The sequence below is a fragment of the Trichosurus vulpecula genome, chromosome 1, assembly GCF_011100635.1.
Source record: "Trichosurus vulpecula isolate mTriVul1 chromosome 1, mTriVul1.pri, whole genome shotgun sequence".
Lineage (NCBI taxonomy): Eukaryota > Metazoa > Chordata > Mammalia > Diprotodontia > Phalangeridae > Trichosurus > Trichosurus vulpecula.
The window spans coordinates 190,762,605-190,779,633 of NC_050573.1; the positions used below are offsets into that span (position 1 = coordinate 190,762,605).

A 17,029-nucleotide genomic window follows, 5' to 3' on the forward strand; every position below is an offset into this window, starting at 1 on the left:
CCTGCGTACCTCTTTTGCATGTGAAATTGTACAAGTCCTTTGGGTTCCCTTCAAGGAAATTTGTTGATATTGTTGTTGAGTCTTTTTGGTCATGTCTGACTCTCAGTGACCCCATTTGGGATTTTCTTGGCAAGATACTGGAGTGGTTTGCCATTTCCTTCTCCAGCTCTCTTTACAGATGAGGAAACTGAGGCAAACAGGGGTTAAGTGACTTGCCCATTTTCATAGAGCTAGTAAGTGTCTGAGGCTGGATTTGCACTCAGGTCTTCCTAACCTCAGGGTTGGCACTCTATCCACTGCACCAACTAGCTGACCCCCTTCAAGTAAATGGAATTTCGAATTCGGGGGTTAGACCCATCCTGTGTTTATTGTGGATGGAAAAGATGGTTGTGGACTTACTTCTCTTGTCTGCCTATTTGAGTAGGTACAAACTTAGGCCTTCACCAAGCATTCTAAGATCACAGCAAGAGTTAACATTTGATGAGATATAACTTCAGGCTTTGCAGATATAATGCATACCTGGGAAGTAAACAGTAGTGTTCTTCCCCTTACCATTTAGGTATAATACCAAGCAAATTAAATAGTCCTTGAAAGGGAAAAATTGAAATGTGGCTCATGGTCTGTTTATCCAATATCTAGTCAAGAGAGTTTTTTGTTCATTTATTTGTTTTCAATATTGGCCTTCCTCTAAGACACTGAATGTCTGTTAATGATTATAATACATTATGGATTGGGAATTGAAAGAGCCAAATCTTAGGACTTAGATTCTTTATTGGAAAACATAGCAGGACCTCACTGGGTCACATGATGTTGATGGCATTTTTGTCTTGAAACCTCTCAATGAAATGTGCAATGTTTGAGAACATTCAATAAAAAAGAAGATGAAGTGATAGACCTTAGGAAAGCCAAGTTTCCAACTGGAAAAATGCATTTTGATTTGGAAACATGGCTAGCTAGGCATTTTAGCTCAATAAAACCAAAGAAGAAATATTATTCTGGGTAGAATTATGGCTTGTTTTTGGTCAGTTTGTCATCAATGAAACTCTTACACTGTAAGTAAGTAGGTTTTAGAAATATAAATCCATCACATATGAAGTTAAGAATAGAGCTATTTCGAATAGAACTTTCATATTGAGAAATTTGGATCTCGTAACACAGAAGTAGGAATAGTCATTTGGACTTTAGCGCCTTGTAACTATTATTTTATTAGAAATTTCTATTTAAATTAATAATTAGAAATAATGTAGATGAGTGTGCATATTGTGCTACATTTCCACACATTTTAAGTATTTTCACATTTAAAGGTTAGAAGCGGCTCCTCATCTTTAACCCCAATATAATCATCTTAACCTTCATGGCAATCAATACTGTGACACTTACCCAGCATTCCAATCTCAAGGTTAAAAGGATGCTATTGAATTTAGTGCTTTAGTCCAGCAGCATGCACATAGCATGGCAATGAGAAGTCATTGAGATAGGCTTTATAATTCAGTTAGGTTTTAAGAGGAAACTACAAGGTTATTCATGTATTTATTATATGTTGGTAGATTTATGATATGATATATCCCCATAGAGCTATGCGTAAATATTTATTTAGACCACATGTCACAGAGCATTTGTAGGTTGATATTGTTAATTGCAGTATCATTTCCCCCCTGATATGGTAATAAACAGCAATGACACGATGTGCTGCTCAACTGTGAAAGGGGCTCAAGAGATGATGATGATGATGATGATGATGATGAATATCCTTTCAGCACAAGGGTGTGCCACTTTGTCTTCCAGAAGGCATATGGCCAAGCTGTTATAATTACTATCATGATTCATGATCTGTAGCATACTTATTGAGATGCTAAGAGGGGAAGGTGAACTTTTTCTAAGAATGCTTTTGAATGGATTCCATATAATCAAATCACAATGCTGAATGAACAGATTGTTTCTGTGGTTGGCCCAATATCTGATCTGTTCTGTCAGCAGCAACATAAGCTTGACGTTTATCACATATCTGTTGCAGATTTTTAAAAAATTTACTTTGGCTATTTAAAAATGAGAAGAAAAAAGAAGAAAGAGAAGAAAAGGAGAATATGGAAATGTGGCAAAGAACACAGATGTAATAGAATCATAAAGTTAAAGCAGGAAGGGACCTTAGAAGTAATCCAATCCAACTTATTTTATGGCTAAGGTAGCAATGGTTAAGTAAGCTCCTTGAAGGCATACTTTTTTCCTTTTCTTTTCTGTTTCTTTACTAGACTCTTTTCCAAGAGGTTAAGTGAGCTCCTTGAAGATAGGGACTATTAATTTTTTTTTTTCCCTTTGTATCCCTAAGGCTTAATACAGTGCCTAACACAGAGGAAGCAATTAAAAACTGCTTGTTGATTGATTAAGTGATTTGCTCAAGGTTAGGCAGGTAGTAAATGGGAGAGCCAAGCTTTGAACTCATCAGCTATACTCCAAATTCAGAAATCTTTGGGCTGCATCACAGTGCCTCCATAGGAGTATGAGATGTTATGTTTTGGGTTGTGCCAAAACAGATTTCATACATACATTCACACAGATGCACACACATGTATATGTATGCATGAGTGTATAGGTGTATATATATATGTATGTTCTATATTTACATGTGTGCGCATGTTTAAGTATGCATACATGCACGTGCATATATGTGTATTTCTGTTTCATATGTGCATGCATATGTTATATGTATGTGTGTGATGTGCCCTGTACATGTGTATTATGTAGTGGATGTATGTGCATGTTTGTGTACATGTATATGGGTGTGAATTTATATGTATATAAGTATGTATGTATATGTATATACTAGGATGACAGGAGTGATGAGAGTCTTGGGGTCTTACCTTTATACCTTAATGTAAAAGTCATCCAGAAACTTTCTCTCACAACATGCAAATTTTCTCTTCTGCATTTTCCAATCATATTTAAAGCAAATTTCTACCATATAGCATTCTATGATTTGATCCCATTGTATCAGTAGGATCTGTAAGATCTTAAAAGCCCTATGTTTCCTCTCCCCCTGTGATTGCATATATCCAGTGCTTCACAGGGCCTGGCACATAGTGGGTGCCTAAAAAAATGTTGGTTGATTGATTTACTGATCTGTGTGAACTTATGTAAAGAAACTCATTTATTTGCTCCTTTGTGTATCAATGGAACCATGTACTGCTACTTTTCACTTGACCCCTGACTTTCAGGTACATTTCTTTTATTCTGTGAGCCTATAGACACCTAAAGTACTTGGTCAGTATCCTCCAATGTCAATTTATCATACATCTTTTCTTGGTCAAGAAGAGAGAGAAATGAATGTGATTACTTTGGTCCTTAGGGTCCCTACCACTCACAAGTTAAGTTTGACATTTTACATAGGCTACCTTGAATTGATGTGGTATAGTGGAGAGATACTGGCTTTAGAATCAGAGGACATGAATTCAAATCTCAATTTTTCATACTCTTTGACAATGGGCAAGTCATCCTCCCCATCTTCATCTCAGCCTCTCGATTTATGAAATAACGAGTTGGACAAGAAAATAGAGTTACCACTTTAGAGCTACAGCTCAGAGACCTTAGAGATTTTCTGGTGTAATCCTCTTATTTTAAAGATGGGGATGTTGAGGCCCAGTGAAATTAAATGATTTTCCTGGTGTCACTCAGGTAGTAAGCATCAGGCATAGGGTTTTGAACTCAAGATTTCTATGGTCCCTTCCATCTCTAACATTCTATGATTCTCTATTTTTGTTTTTTATGCATATATCCTGTTTCCCCAACTATTTTATAAGACCCTTGAGAATATAATGCCTTCAGTATAGTGAATGCTCAATAAATGTGTGTTTTTGATTATCTCAATATTGCTGCATTGAAAGAAGACAAGTTCGAGATGTGAATGGGGTCATTCAGGTGAAGGACTAAGTTATTCAGGATATATATGTTTGCCATTGCTTTCCTTCGCAGCTTTTTTCAACCACATTCATTCTATTTGTTCTTTAATAATTAGAAAAAATAGAAGTAAGCTTTCCTAACTGTCCCCCAAAGTTCTGATAGCTCTGTTAATCTGGCAGTAATTTAAGAGTTAATATGAGAAATCCATTTATATTCTGGAGTTATATTAACTACCAGAATGTAAATAATGTTTTCCCATTTTTAGTGTTTTTCAATTAAAGTTTAGCACAAGAAATTATTCTAATATGTATAATATTTATGCTTTCTTATATCTATCTTATTCCCTCCCCCACCCCTTTTAAAATTTTTCTTGCTTAAGAAATTAATATAATCACAGAATTGTGTGAGTGGATTGAAGTAATCAGATGTGTAAACTAAATACATATAAATCTTTAATTTGGTAGGAGTCATTAAGTCAATAAACATTTAAGGGCCTGCTATGTGCCAGGATTGTTCTACGTAGTCAATAAACATTTATTAAGCAACTACTGTGTGCTAGCTGTCAAGTGCTGAAGTTATAATGAAAAGCAAAAAAATGCCCCTTCCCTGAAGGAGCTCACAATCTAATGTGGAGGAGGGACGGGAGTGTGATCAGGGTAGAGATAGTCCTTAAAAGATGCTTTGTTTTATTTTCAAAGAGGACCAATGACATTATGGGTGATGTCTTGACTTGCACATGAATTGGATTTAAATGAGGCAGTTGCACAAAGTCATCACCCTTATTCTCTCTGCCAGTCTTCAAAGTCCAGTGACAGGACAAAAGCAAAGACAAACTGCCTATTGCCTGGGATGTCATGTATGACCTTGGCGTCTTCAATGTGTAACCAAACTCTAAGCACTCCACAGCACCCGCTTCAGCCACCTTCAGGGCCATTGGAACAAATTGTTCTCATCTGCCCATCCTGCCCAGGAAGTCTTCACATGCTCAGAGTAGACATCTTCCCTTAACTCATTGACAGTTTTGAAACCCCTTGGTTAACCTGGCTAAGCTACAGCTTCTTGGAGCCACAGAATTGAGGGAATCAGGTGGACACCAAAGCTGGATGAGCAGCCCTGAAAAAGGCTTGGCAAACCCTCATACCAGAGATGCTAGTTCCCCTGAACACACCATGCACAACATGTGATAGAGGAGAGGGTACCTGGTAAGGTAACTGATGACCACACTTGATGCAGCTGGGTGGGAAGTGAAGAGATGGCTTCACTGGGTGCTGTTCTTAAATAGAGAAATCTACCTTCCACCCTACCCAGTCAAAAAGAGGATGGTCTCCTGAGGAGATGTGAGTTCCGGGGGTAGATGAAGTTCAGGATGATGAGGTTCCTGGGGGCATAAGAAAATCAGAGAACAGCCAGATGGAGATGAAGTGAATGAATAAGAGATTATCTCACACAGTAAATATCTTGTTTGTTGTTTGGCTTATCAAACCCTTCCTAACCTGGCCTCTTACTACCTTTCTGGTCTTTTTATACCATACTCTCCTCCACCTACTCTTCAATCCAGTGACACTGACCCCCTAGCTACTTCTGAGACATGACACTCCATCTCACCTCTGGGAGTTTCCACTGGTTGTCCTCCATACCTGAAATTTCTCCCTCATCTCTGTCTCCTAGCTTTCCTAGCTTCCTTCAGGTCTCAGCAAAAGATTTACCTTCTCCAAGAAGTCTTTTCCAGTTCTCCTGAATCTTGGTCTTCCCTCTGAGACTGCTCTCAATTTATCCTGTTTGTACATATCTTGTATATCTTGTTTGTATGTAGTTATTTGCATCTTGTCTCTCCCAATTAGTGTATGAGCTCCTTGAGAGCAGGAACTGTTTTGTTTTTGTTTTTCCCTTTCCCGCCTTTCTTTGTACCCTCAGAGCTTAGCAGTTCCTGGAACCTAGAAGGTGTTTAAGACATGCTAGTTGACTGACATACCTCTGTCACTATGTGTAACCAGTTCTAAATCAGCAGTCAAGCATCACAGCAGTCATGTGATAGAGAACTCTAGACCGGGGTGGGGAACTATGGCCTCAAGGCCACACGAGGTCTAGAACCCTGTGTTTATGCCAGAAAACTTCAAGGAGAAGAGAAAGGGCAAGCAGAGTGGATCCCAAGAGAGAATTAAGCTCCTTTCTTCCGTCATCATACCATTAGAGGGACTGGATCATTAGAGGCACACTGAGAACAAACACGGAGAAAACCGGACACAGATGGCTATAGAAAGAGCCACTTGAAGGAGGAAGGAACCTTTAAAAGCACAAGCCCTAGCTACAGATTCAGGAAAACTCTTCTAGTAACTAAGAGTTGTGTTTACCCTTTGCTCATACTTGATCTCCACAGTTAGAGCCCAGTATCCCATGGATCTGTATATGCTTGTGGGAGAGTTTGCCTCAGACCTTTGTAGGAATCCTTTTTTTCTATACCACCTAAGTAAACACCCTTTACTAAAATGTGTATTGCCTGCATTTTACTCCCTAGACATTTCCACACCATTCTGCTTATACTCCAACCATTCTCCTTAATCTCTTTATCCCTTTTCCACAAAAACTTTTTATTTGTTCCTAGGGACACAGGACTGATAACACCTTTACCTTGTCTGTAACCAGGCCTCCACATCACTTTCCAGCCTTTCTTAAACAGTACCCCTCTACTGCCCCATCCCTACCTTCTGGCTCTTTTTATGCTTTATCTTTCTCTGTTAGAATATAAACTCCTTGAGGGTGGCAATATTTGGTCAGCCAAATTGCAAGTACTTAATGAGTGCTTTATCATTCATTCATTTATTTGTGTTTACTGGTGGATTGATAAGTGATGCAAGCAAGGGGGGTTGATATAGCCCCATCCCCTCGGGGATAGGTTTCCACCGGAACCCTGGGGGATTAGTAACTAGCTAACCTTCTTTGGGCCTGGTCTACCAAAATGGTTGGGAATTGGAAAAGTAGTCCCCAGAGGGACATTCTCTAGATAACCTTGTTATCAGATTGAAATCTGAACTGCTGAATTTCAACAAAGCTCTCTTCCAGCAGGAGTGCCAGGGGGTCTGGTGGTGAGGGGCTTGTGAGAATCACATTGCTTTTACCGAGTAACTTTCACTGTATACCTGTCAAATGCTTTCTGAGGAAGAAATTTGGGGAATAGACTGTTACAGAAACACCAAACCAATAAATCACAGTAACTAATGTGAATTTTGGAGGATTTGTCAAGATACAGATGGGACCACGTTTTTTCCCCTTAAAGGATGATAAAATTATCTAAGAATTGGAATAAAAGCAATAGAGTAAAAGAGTAATGTTTTCTGAAATGAATTTTCTGAGCCAAATGAGGAAAACAGAATTTTATTTAAAAAAAATTTATTGGTTGTAAGTAGACTGAATTTGAGAATTTTAGATGAAAGTGCTTTGGGACTAACAACCTGAAAGTTAATTTTTGTCATTACACACAGGTGCCATTGCAGTTATATGATACTATAGGAAAAAAGTAACTGTTTCAATTTATTATACTGTAGAAAAAATAACATTGTCAACGGATAGAGTAACCATTTCTAGTTATTCTGAGTGGTGTTTTCAGAAACAGAATTGTTTATATCCCCATGGTTTTAACTTGCTAACATGTACATCTCATGATTTCTTCTGTTACTCATCACTCTGTAAAATCTACTTACCATTTTTCTTCGTACAGAGCAATAAACTAAACAACTCTTCATTATTTGGGAATGTCATGGAGGTCTTTTTCATGTCTTCTCATGTTTCATGTCTTTTTCATGTTGTTGTAGTTTTTCTTGCATTGTACAATATAGTCCCATGGAAGCAAGACCACACTGTAGCACCTCATGGCTTTGACCAGTGTCTTTTGGCTGGAGGCATCAGATGCATATATTTCTACATTTATTTTGATTTTTTATTCCAACCCAGAAGCATTTAATTATATGTACCAGGTACTGTACTAGGCTCTAGAGACAGAAATGAAAGCCACTGTCCTCAAGGAGCTTACATTCTATTGGCGAGACAACATGTACATACATGAGCATGTATACAAAATTCATAGAAAATACATACAAAGTAATTTGGGCTTTGAGAAGATCCTGGTATTCAGGGTAATCAGAAAAAACAAGCTCTTTGTAGGCATTGGCATTTGAGCTGATCTTAGCCTTGGAAGAAACTAGGGATGTTTCGAGATGGAGGTAAGGATGGAGTCATTCTAAGAATGATGGATTAAGAATAATGTCCAAAGGAATGGTGACTGGAGATGGAATGCTCTATGTAAGGAATAATAATAAGATCCGTTTCATAAATGCACGGGAGTGATGAAGAATTATACTCAAAAGAGAGTTTGAGGCCAGGTTGTATACAGCTTTCAGTGCCAAACAGAAGAGTTTTATTTGATCCTAAAGGTTCCTATCCTATAATCTCTTAGATCAAATGAAATTGGAGGTTCATCCAGGTTTCAGTTAAAATTTGTATTATGTTTTTCTGAAGAATTAAGTGAATTTAGTGTATGATTTAAGAGTATAGAGACCAAAATCCTTCATATAACAGCAGAATCATTTGTCATAGATGCAACATTCATTCCAAAAACATTTATAAAATATGTGCTATGTACAGAGTAGTATGCTGAGTTTTTAGAATATAAACTTTACCTACAACATTATATCTGCTCCCACATTGTGCATAGTAGAAAAAGAGGATAAGATACATGAAAAGACAGCTAATGGCACAAATTATATATGAATTAAGGAAAAGTTATTGTTGTTCAATCATTTTTCAATTGTGTCCAACTCTTCATGACCACTTTTGGGGTTTTCTTGGCAAAGATACTGGAGTGGTTTGCCATTTTCTTCTCCAACTCATTTTACAGATGAAGAAACTGAGATAAACAGGGTTAAGTGACTTGCCCAGGGTCACACAGCTAGCAAGTGTCTGAGGCTGAATTTGAACTCAGGCTGGGAGCTCTATCCGCTGTGCCACGTAGCTTCCTCAAGGGAAACAGTAAAGGAGAGAAGAGTTAAAAGATCATAAGTGATCTTTATCTGCACAAATGCCACAGAGATTTTGTCTTCTTTTGTAGGGGAGGGGTTTACTGATGACAGACAATCTTCTTCTCTGCAGTAGATGAAGGATAGATTAACTGCAGGCTATGCTGAATATAGCACCTCAGATGATAATTATAAGAAAAGCCCAGTAACTTCTTCATCTGTGAAAGAGAAAATATTTCTAGATGACCTTTAAGGTCCACTCAAAGTCTAAATCTGTAGCCCTATGAGCAAGTATAGATAAATAAGATGGTGGGGATTTGCTCAAGGATAAGTATTAAAAGGAATGGAGTAGTGGAGGACCAAAGAGCTAGGGACATTAGAGTAACAGCTGCTGAGACATTAGAATGATAGACCTACTCTGGGCCTGGTGAAACCACACTGTGATGTATTGATTAGGAGGAAAAGGTTGGATCCAAGGACCAGAGATCATGATAATGGCAAAGAGTAGGCTCGTTTTGTATTAAATTAGAAGAAGAGTAGAAAGATGGGAAATTTTTTGTCAGAGAATTACATTTCAAAGCTTATATCTTGGATGTCCCACAATGTTTGTAGTTGTAGTAGGGTAGAGAAGGACATCGTTAAAGTTAGATTTTGAGTGACTGTGTGGCCAGGTTGTTAGAGGGGTCATAAATAAGAACAGCAAAGCCTTTGAGGATGGTGATTGGAGATAGTATGAAAGACCATGAGTCTTGTATGAAAATTATGAGTAAACTTAAGAATGACAAGAAATAGAAAAAGTTTGTAAAGATTTCTATAGCAAAATCTGTTTACTAATATGTGCAGTATAGTTATTATATTTGGAATTTAGTTCTGGCCATGCTACCAGAGGAATTGGAAATGATACTGAAGAAAAACAAAAGGCAGGAAAAGAAACTGGACTAGATCAAAGAGGAACTTAGTCAAGCAGAGGATACAGTTTGGGAGACAGCAAGGGACCCATTCTTATGGTATATGAAAGAAAGGAGAAAAGTAAAGGTGTGGAGAAAATGCTAGATCTTATCATTGTCAAAGTTGTCCTAGAGACTGTCAGTGATTACCATTCTATGTGCCTACTTTCCCTCTTATATAAAATTTTTTATGAAAAAAATTCACACACTTATTTAGGGTATTTTTCATGGGAGCATTAGAAGTAAAGTTAGGGAGGATGAATTCTAGGAAAATGGTGGAGTAGGTCAGAAATTTCCAGGCTATCCAGATTTTCTCTACAAGCAGACCCAGCAATACCACGTCTTGGTCTGTTTCCAAGGATAATTAGGAAAAAGAAAAATAACTATATGTTCTAAAATGTTTATAGCAGCTCTTTTTCTTGTGGTAAAGAACTGAAAATTGCAGGGGTGCCTATCAATTGGGAAATGGCTGAGCAAGTTGTGGTGTATGATTGTGATGGAATATTACTGAGCTATAAGAAAGGATAACTCAATGATTTTATGAAAAACAGAAAGACTTGCACAAAATTATGAAGAGTGAAATGAACAGAGCCAAGAGAATATTGTATACAGTAACAGTAATAGTTTTAGGAACAACTTTGAGCAAATAAGTTATTTTGTCTATCATAAATACCAAAATTAACTATAAAGAATATATGAAGAAAGATGCTATCTGCAGCCATAGAAAGAGCTGATAAATAGAAGTATGTATAGCATAATTTTACATTATATATACACATATACATACATATGCACACATATATACATATACATGCATACATATACACAAACACACACACACACATATCCATTTGTGTCTAATGTAGCCATGGGGGGTGGGAGGGATGGAAGAAAAAAAAAAGAAATTTACCTGATAATTTTGTTGTATATTTGAAAGGAATAGCAAGTCGTGCATAGTAGATTTGCTGTTTCATGTACAATGCACTTGTTTTAGTTCATAAATTAAAAGTAAAATTAAAAAAGAAAAAAAGCAAAGTTAGTCTTTCTCAATTCAATCAGTAGACATATATTAAACACCTACTATGTACCAGGCACTGTGCTAAGCAAGAGGCTTACCGTGAAAGGCAAAAGATAGTTCCTGCTCTCACCTTTTAGTGGGAGAGAAAATATGCAAACAACTATATACAAAAAAGCTACTTAGGTTCTGAATATCAAGGGAATTGGTGAAAAGAAATGATAGGGAAGGTGGCCTAGCTGTATCAGATCTTAAATTGTATTATAAAGCAGCAGTCATCAAAACTACTTGGTACTGGCTAAGAAATAGAGGGGTAGATCAGTGTACTAGATTAGGCACACAAGACACAGTAGTCAATGACTATAGTAACCTACTGTTTGATAAACCCAAAGACTCCAGGTTCTGGGATGAGAACTCACTATTTGACCAAAGCTGCTGGGAAAACTGGAAAATAGTGTGGTAGAAACTGAGCATAGTTCAGTATCTTATACCGTATATCAAAATAAAGTCCAAATAGGTCATGATTTAGATATAAAGGCTTATACTGTAAGCAAAATGGGAGAGTAAGGAATAGTTTACCTGTCAGATTTATGGAGAATGGAAGAATTTATGACCAGAGAAGAGATAGAGAACATTATGAAATACAAAATGGATAATTTTGATTACATTAAACAAAGCCAATGCAACCAAGATTAGGAGGGAAGCAGAAAACTGGGAAAGAATTTTTACAACCAGTATCTCTGATAAAGGCCTCATTTCTAAAATACATAAAGAACATAGTCAAATTTATTAGAATACAAGTCATTCCCCAACTGAGAAATGGTCAAAGGATATTAACAGGCAGTTTTCAGAGGAAGAAATGAAAGATATCTATAGGCATGTGAAAAAAAATGCTAAATCGCTATTGATTAGAGAAATGCAAATCAAAGCAACTCTTAGATACTGTATCATACCTGTCAGATTGGCTAACATGACAAAACAGGAAAATGATAAATGCTGGTGAAGATGTGGGAAAATTGGAACACTAATGCATTGCCGATGGAGTTGTGAACTAATCCAACCATTCTGGAGAGCAATTTGGAACTATGCCCAAAGGGCTATAAAAATGTGCATACCGTTTGATCCGTTTCTAAGGCTGTATCCCAAAGAGATCATAAAAATGGGAAAAGGACTCACATGTACAAAAATATTTATTAGTAGTTCTTTTTATGGTGGCAAAGAATTGGAAATTGAGGCAATATCTACTATTTGGGGAATGGCTGAACAAGCTGTGATATATGAATGTAATGGAATACTATTGTGCTATAAGAAATGATGAGCAGGCAGACTTCAGAAAAACCTGGAAAGACATATATGTACTGACTCTGAGTGAAGTGAGCAGAACCAGGAGAACATTGTACACAGTTACAGCTACATTGTGCGATGACTGACTTTGATAGACTTGCCTCTTCTCAGCAATGCAAGGTTCTAAGACAACTCTGAAAGACTCATGATGGAAAATGCCATCCACATCCTGAGAAAGAACTTTGGAGTCTGAATGCATATTGAAGCATACTATTGGCTCTTTCTCTTTTTTGTTTTGTTTCTTCTTTCTTGTAGTTCCATTGGTTCGTTCCATTGGTTTAAATTCTTCTTTCCAACATAATTAATGTGAAAATATGTTTAATGTGAATGTATATGTAAAGCCTATATCAGATTGCATGCCATCTTGGGGAGGGGGGAGAGAAAATTTGAAACTCAAAAGCTTGTGGAATGGAATGTTGTAACTAAAAATAAATAAATTAAAATGCTAAAAAAAATGCTATTTAGAGGATTAATCAGAAATAGAGGGAAGCTAATAGAATTAAGGGGGACTGGGAAGAGCTTCCTGTTGAGGGTGGGATTTTAGCTGCAATAACACGGTTGACCAAAAAGTTTAGGAAAATACAAGCTTCCACCATGCTTTCCGATTGCTGATTATTTTTTAAAAAAGCATTTCTTTCAGTAGAGCAAAATACCACACCTAAATGTCTCTCCAATGAGAAGTCTCCCATGTATGTATCAGATTTTTTCAAGATTCCTGAAAGATAGAACAGTGGCATCAATTGGATCAATAATACCTGTATCTTGTAAATACCAGGTTTCTTAAAGTGAAAGTTTTTTTGAGTGTTTCAGAATTTTAAGTCCCCTATTAAAGTTTTCCTCTGAGGCATCAGACATCGTAAGTCCTTGAAGGATCTTAGTCTGGTTCCCTGTCATTCAAGGACCAGTCTAGTGAAGTTTAGACAAGTTCATTGACAGAAAGTAAGGGAATATCTAAATAAAATGGCTTTGTGTGGTCACACTCTAGGATACTTTACTTAACCAGTATAGATGTTAATACTCCCAGTAGAATATATTGTCTTTTAGGGGAAAGGATTTAATTTTTTGTTTTTATATCCTCAGTAAAACACATAGGCCTGTCATTAAGGAGGGGCTTCATCAATGTTTGTGCAGTGAGCCTTCATAACAAAGAATTGAATTTTCTTTCTTTTTCCTCATTTGAATCTGGGGAAAATATTTTTGTTTTGCTTTGATTTTTCTTTTGGTTAAAAGACAAATTTGAAATTTTAGAGGAAATTGTGAGCAAAAATGCTTTGCTCACAATGCATTGTTTTCCCTTAGGGATTTCTGCGAATATGTGACTGAATGTATGTGTATGTGTGTGTGTGTGTGTGTGTGTGTGTTCTGATGATCTGCCTCCCCTTTGATAATATGCCCATCACATTGCATGTTTCTCCCAAGAAGTAAAAAAATGTATGTTTCCCTTTTTGACAACATGGGGCTACCTAAGGGAAGCAAGCTGTTGTGGATGATCTCCAAGAAAAAAAAATCTCATAATCAAACTGGACAAAACCTTAACAAAAAATTAGACCAAGTAGTGTTTATAAACTCTAAGGAAAGCATATTTCCTCCATGAGGTATTCCCCAGCTGGAAGGGTTAGAAACTTTACATATACTGATACTGACTAGGTTTGTGGAAAGAATGAATATCTACAAATGACTAAATATCCAGTTAAGCCTGAACCAAGTCAACCTCTATGTTCCTCTTCTAGCACATTTAACAGGAAACTCATGCCACTGCCACCTTCATTTATGATGAATAAGAGGGTGAATGGATAAAGGTTATTTACCAAAAGAAAGCTTATACATACTGAAGTCCTTTTGGTCATTTTAATTTCAGCTTCATATGAACAGTAGGAATTGGCCTGACTTCACTCAATAAAATCCTCTCCTAATAAGAACAGAAGGAAGTAAGATCAGAAAATACGTTTGGATCATTGGTCGGCCTGCTTCTCTGTCTTACTCTTCATTAACACAAAGTGAAATCAACTCTCAATCAGAGATTGGACATAGTCCAGACTCCAGTGAATTTTGACTCCTGGTCTATACATATCAGCCAGTGTAAAATTCCATCTTGAAATAATAAATATGACCCACCTCTTATAGATGTCAGGCACTACTTCTCTTCAGAGCTGAAGGCTCAGTGCTGCTTGTTTGTTTGCTGTGTCAAAGCTAATAAACACGTTAGTCTCTCTGTGGCAATTCACATGCTGCACAAAAGCTCTTTTCTTTATGGGGTTCTTCTATTTCTTAATTGGCACACCACTGCCTGAGTCACTATAAATAAACCTCTCATCCAGTGAATATGCTGGAAAACTGTGAGTGAGAAGAATGAGTGCAGCCGATGACTTCTTTAATAGACTTGTAGTCTCTAAGTAAATACAGCTGCATAAATAAAACAGTAAAAACAAAACAGGTCAGAGGGAAGGAGGGTCTGACAGTGGATATGTTCTTGATATTGAATATAACCAATGGACTATCTAGAACTTCATCTTCATTTTCCTTTTAGAAAAGGAATTAATGGCATAAATTTAAGGGAGTGGACAGTAACATATTTTAGAACAGTATTCTGGGCTCAGATTCCATCTCTGGCACTTACTGTGGCACTCTGCCTCATGTTCCTCATTTGTAAAATTAAGGTGTTGGACTAGATTTCCATTAATGTCTCTTCTAGTTCTAAATCTATGATCAGATGACTTCTTCTCTCTATGCTGTACTAACAACTGCTCTTCAGAAGAGAGACTTCTTTCTTTCATAGAATTCCTTGTACCATTAGGTTTAGGTTCAAAGGTGAGTCGAAATCAGTTTCTAGAGTCAATTGTTAAATTTTCAATGTGAACATTTACTTCTTGGAAATCGACAAATGCTACAAATTAGAGCTTAATTTATTATTCTTTTGATTGTCTAGATTTAGGAAAGTGATGGAGAAAATGTTAGCAATTCAGATTAAACTTAAAAGTTTGTCATGCAATGCATACTTTTTTTTTAAAGAGAGCCAGTTATTAAACATTTACCAGCATGCTCCTGGCAGTACTTATCCTTGTACCATGTCTCGTAGGCAGCAATTATTTTTTGCTCCTTATTGAAGTGGGAGGCTATTAGATTCAAACATTTTCACATGAAGTCTTGGCATTCATGCTTAGATAAAAATGGAAGCATGCATTTAACTTCAAAATTATTTTGTTCTTTCAAACACTGTAATCCTAAAACTACTCAGGGTATGTAATGCATAGATGTATGTATTGGCAGTTAGGTGGCATAATGTCTAGAGCACCAGACTTAGAGTCAGGAAGACATGAGTTCAAACACTTACTAGCTCTGTGGTCCTGGGCAAGTCATTTAACACTGTGTGCCTTAGTTTCCTCTTATGAAAAATGAGCTGGAGAAGGAAATGGCAGACCACTCCAGTATCTTTGCCAGGAAAACCCCAAATGGGGTCATGAAGAGTCAGACATGACTGAAAACCACCACCACCACCACCAAGATATATGTGTATTTGTAACTGTTAAAGGGAAAGGACTACTCTGATACCACATGAGAAGAAATAGAATAAAGCAGGAATTTGGTAGGCACAGGAACATGACAAATGAAAAATCCATATTCCAATGCAGAATTCTAAATCTTATTAAAGTATCCTTCTCAAATTACTGTAAGTATGTGAGATTTCATCATAAATAGGAAAGTGTTTTATGTGTTTGTTGGGAGAGTGATAAGAATGAAGATTTCGATTGGTTTTTAGAACACTAAAATAAAAATAATATCCCTGTCCCAAATGGAAATAAAATCAGTTATAAAATAAGCCTCGTTTCTGAAAAAATGATCAAAATCCACAAATTTATTTATGCTTTGTCCCCAGAAAACAGTGACTTCTAACTTGGGGCTGTGAATGATTAGATTTATGAATGTCTATTAACTGTCTCAAGTGGATGATGACTTCTATTTAGGATTTGCGTAAGAGAAGGTTACACATATATTGAATATAACAGTAGGCAGTCTACCAGAAAGGGTCTGGATATGTAGGGCATCTCTGTTCCTGGCTCTGCTACTAACTAGCTGTGGGAACCTGGATAAGTCACTTACATTTGCTGGGCCTCCTTTTCACATCTATCTACCCTAATTACTATTTGTGATGTTGAAATAATAAAATGGTATAGTTTGGAAGGTGCATTTGGAGTCAAGTGATATATAAATGAAAAATAGTTTATTTCATTGGCATGCTTTAATAAGGCAAAAATGTGTAAAGGTATACTTGCATAATTTTCCTTAAAATTATAATTTCAGACATGTATAATACTGCTGTTAATATTAAAATTCTATATGTGCATGTGAATCTCTCTGAATGTGAATATAGAGAGTTATCTCTCCCCAAAATGCAGTTAGGAAATTGTACTTTAATAAAGTCAATTTAAGAAGCTTCTATTTAGCAATCACTGGGTTTAAGGCACAGTGCTGGGCTCTGAAGATGCAAGAACACAAAGGAAACAATTGCTAATATCCATTATTTTAAATATTACTCTGAGGATGGAGTCAAGCTGTCTATAGAATACATAACATTATTCTTGCATTTGATATTCAGTACTAGGTCTAGTACTTCAGTTGGTGTTCTGGTGGAACTTGATAGGATGAAAAGATGGTAATTCACGTATAATACTGCAAGACGCCATTACTAACACTTTCATGATATTGGAACTAAAGAGAGTGGTGTTTTGTCTAATTTTTCCTCTTTCTTTCTCATCCACTTTAGATCTTTCTTTCTCTCTCCCTTTCTCCTTCCCTTTCTCCTTATCTCTTTTCCTTTCTTC

At 36.7% G+C, this 17,029-nt stretch overlaps 1 long non-coding RNA gene across 1 annotated transcript in view; it reads right to left on the reverse strand.

The window, feature by feature from the left end:
• LOC118843880 overlaps positions 1-14,491 on the reverse strand; it is a 63,047-nt gene extending 48,556 nt beyond the window's left edge. Inside the window, exons 1-2 of the long non-coding RNA XR_005009942.1 lie at positions 14,325-14,491; positions 5,094-5,272 (exon numbers count right to left, since the gene is read on the reverse strand). This is a non-coding gene — a long non-coding RNA (uncharacterized LOC118843880). The remainder of the gene's footprint in view (positions 1-5,093; positions 5,273-14,324) is intronic.
• Positions 14,492-17,029: the final 2,538 nt, after the last annotated feature.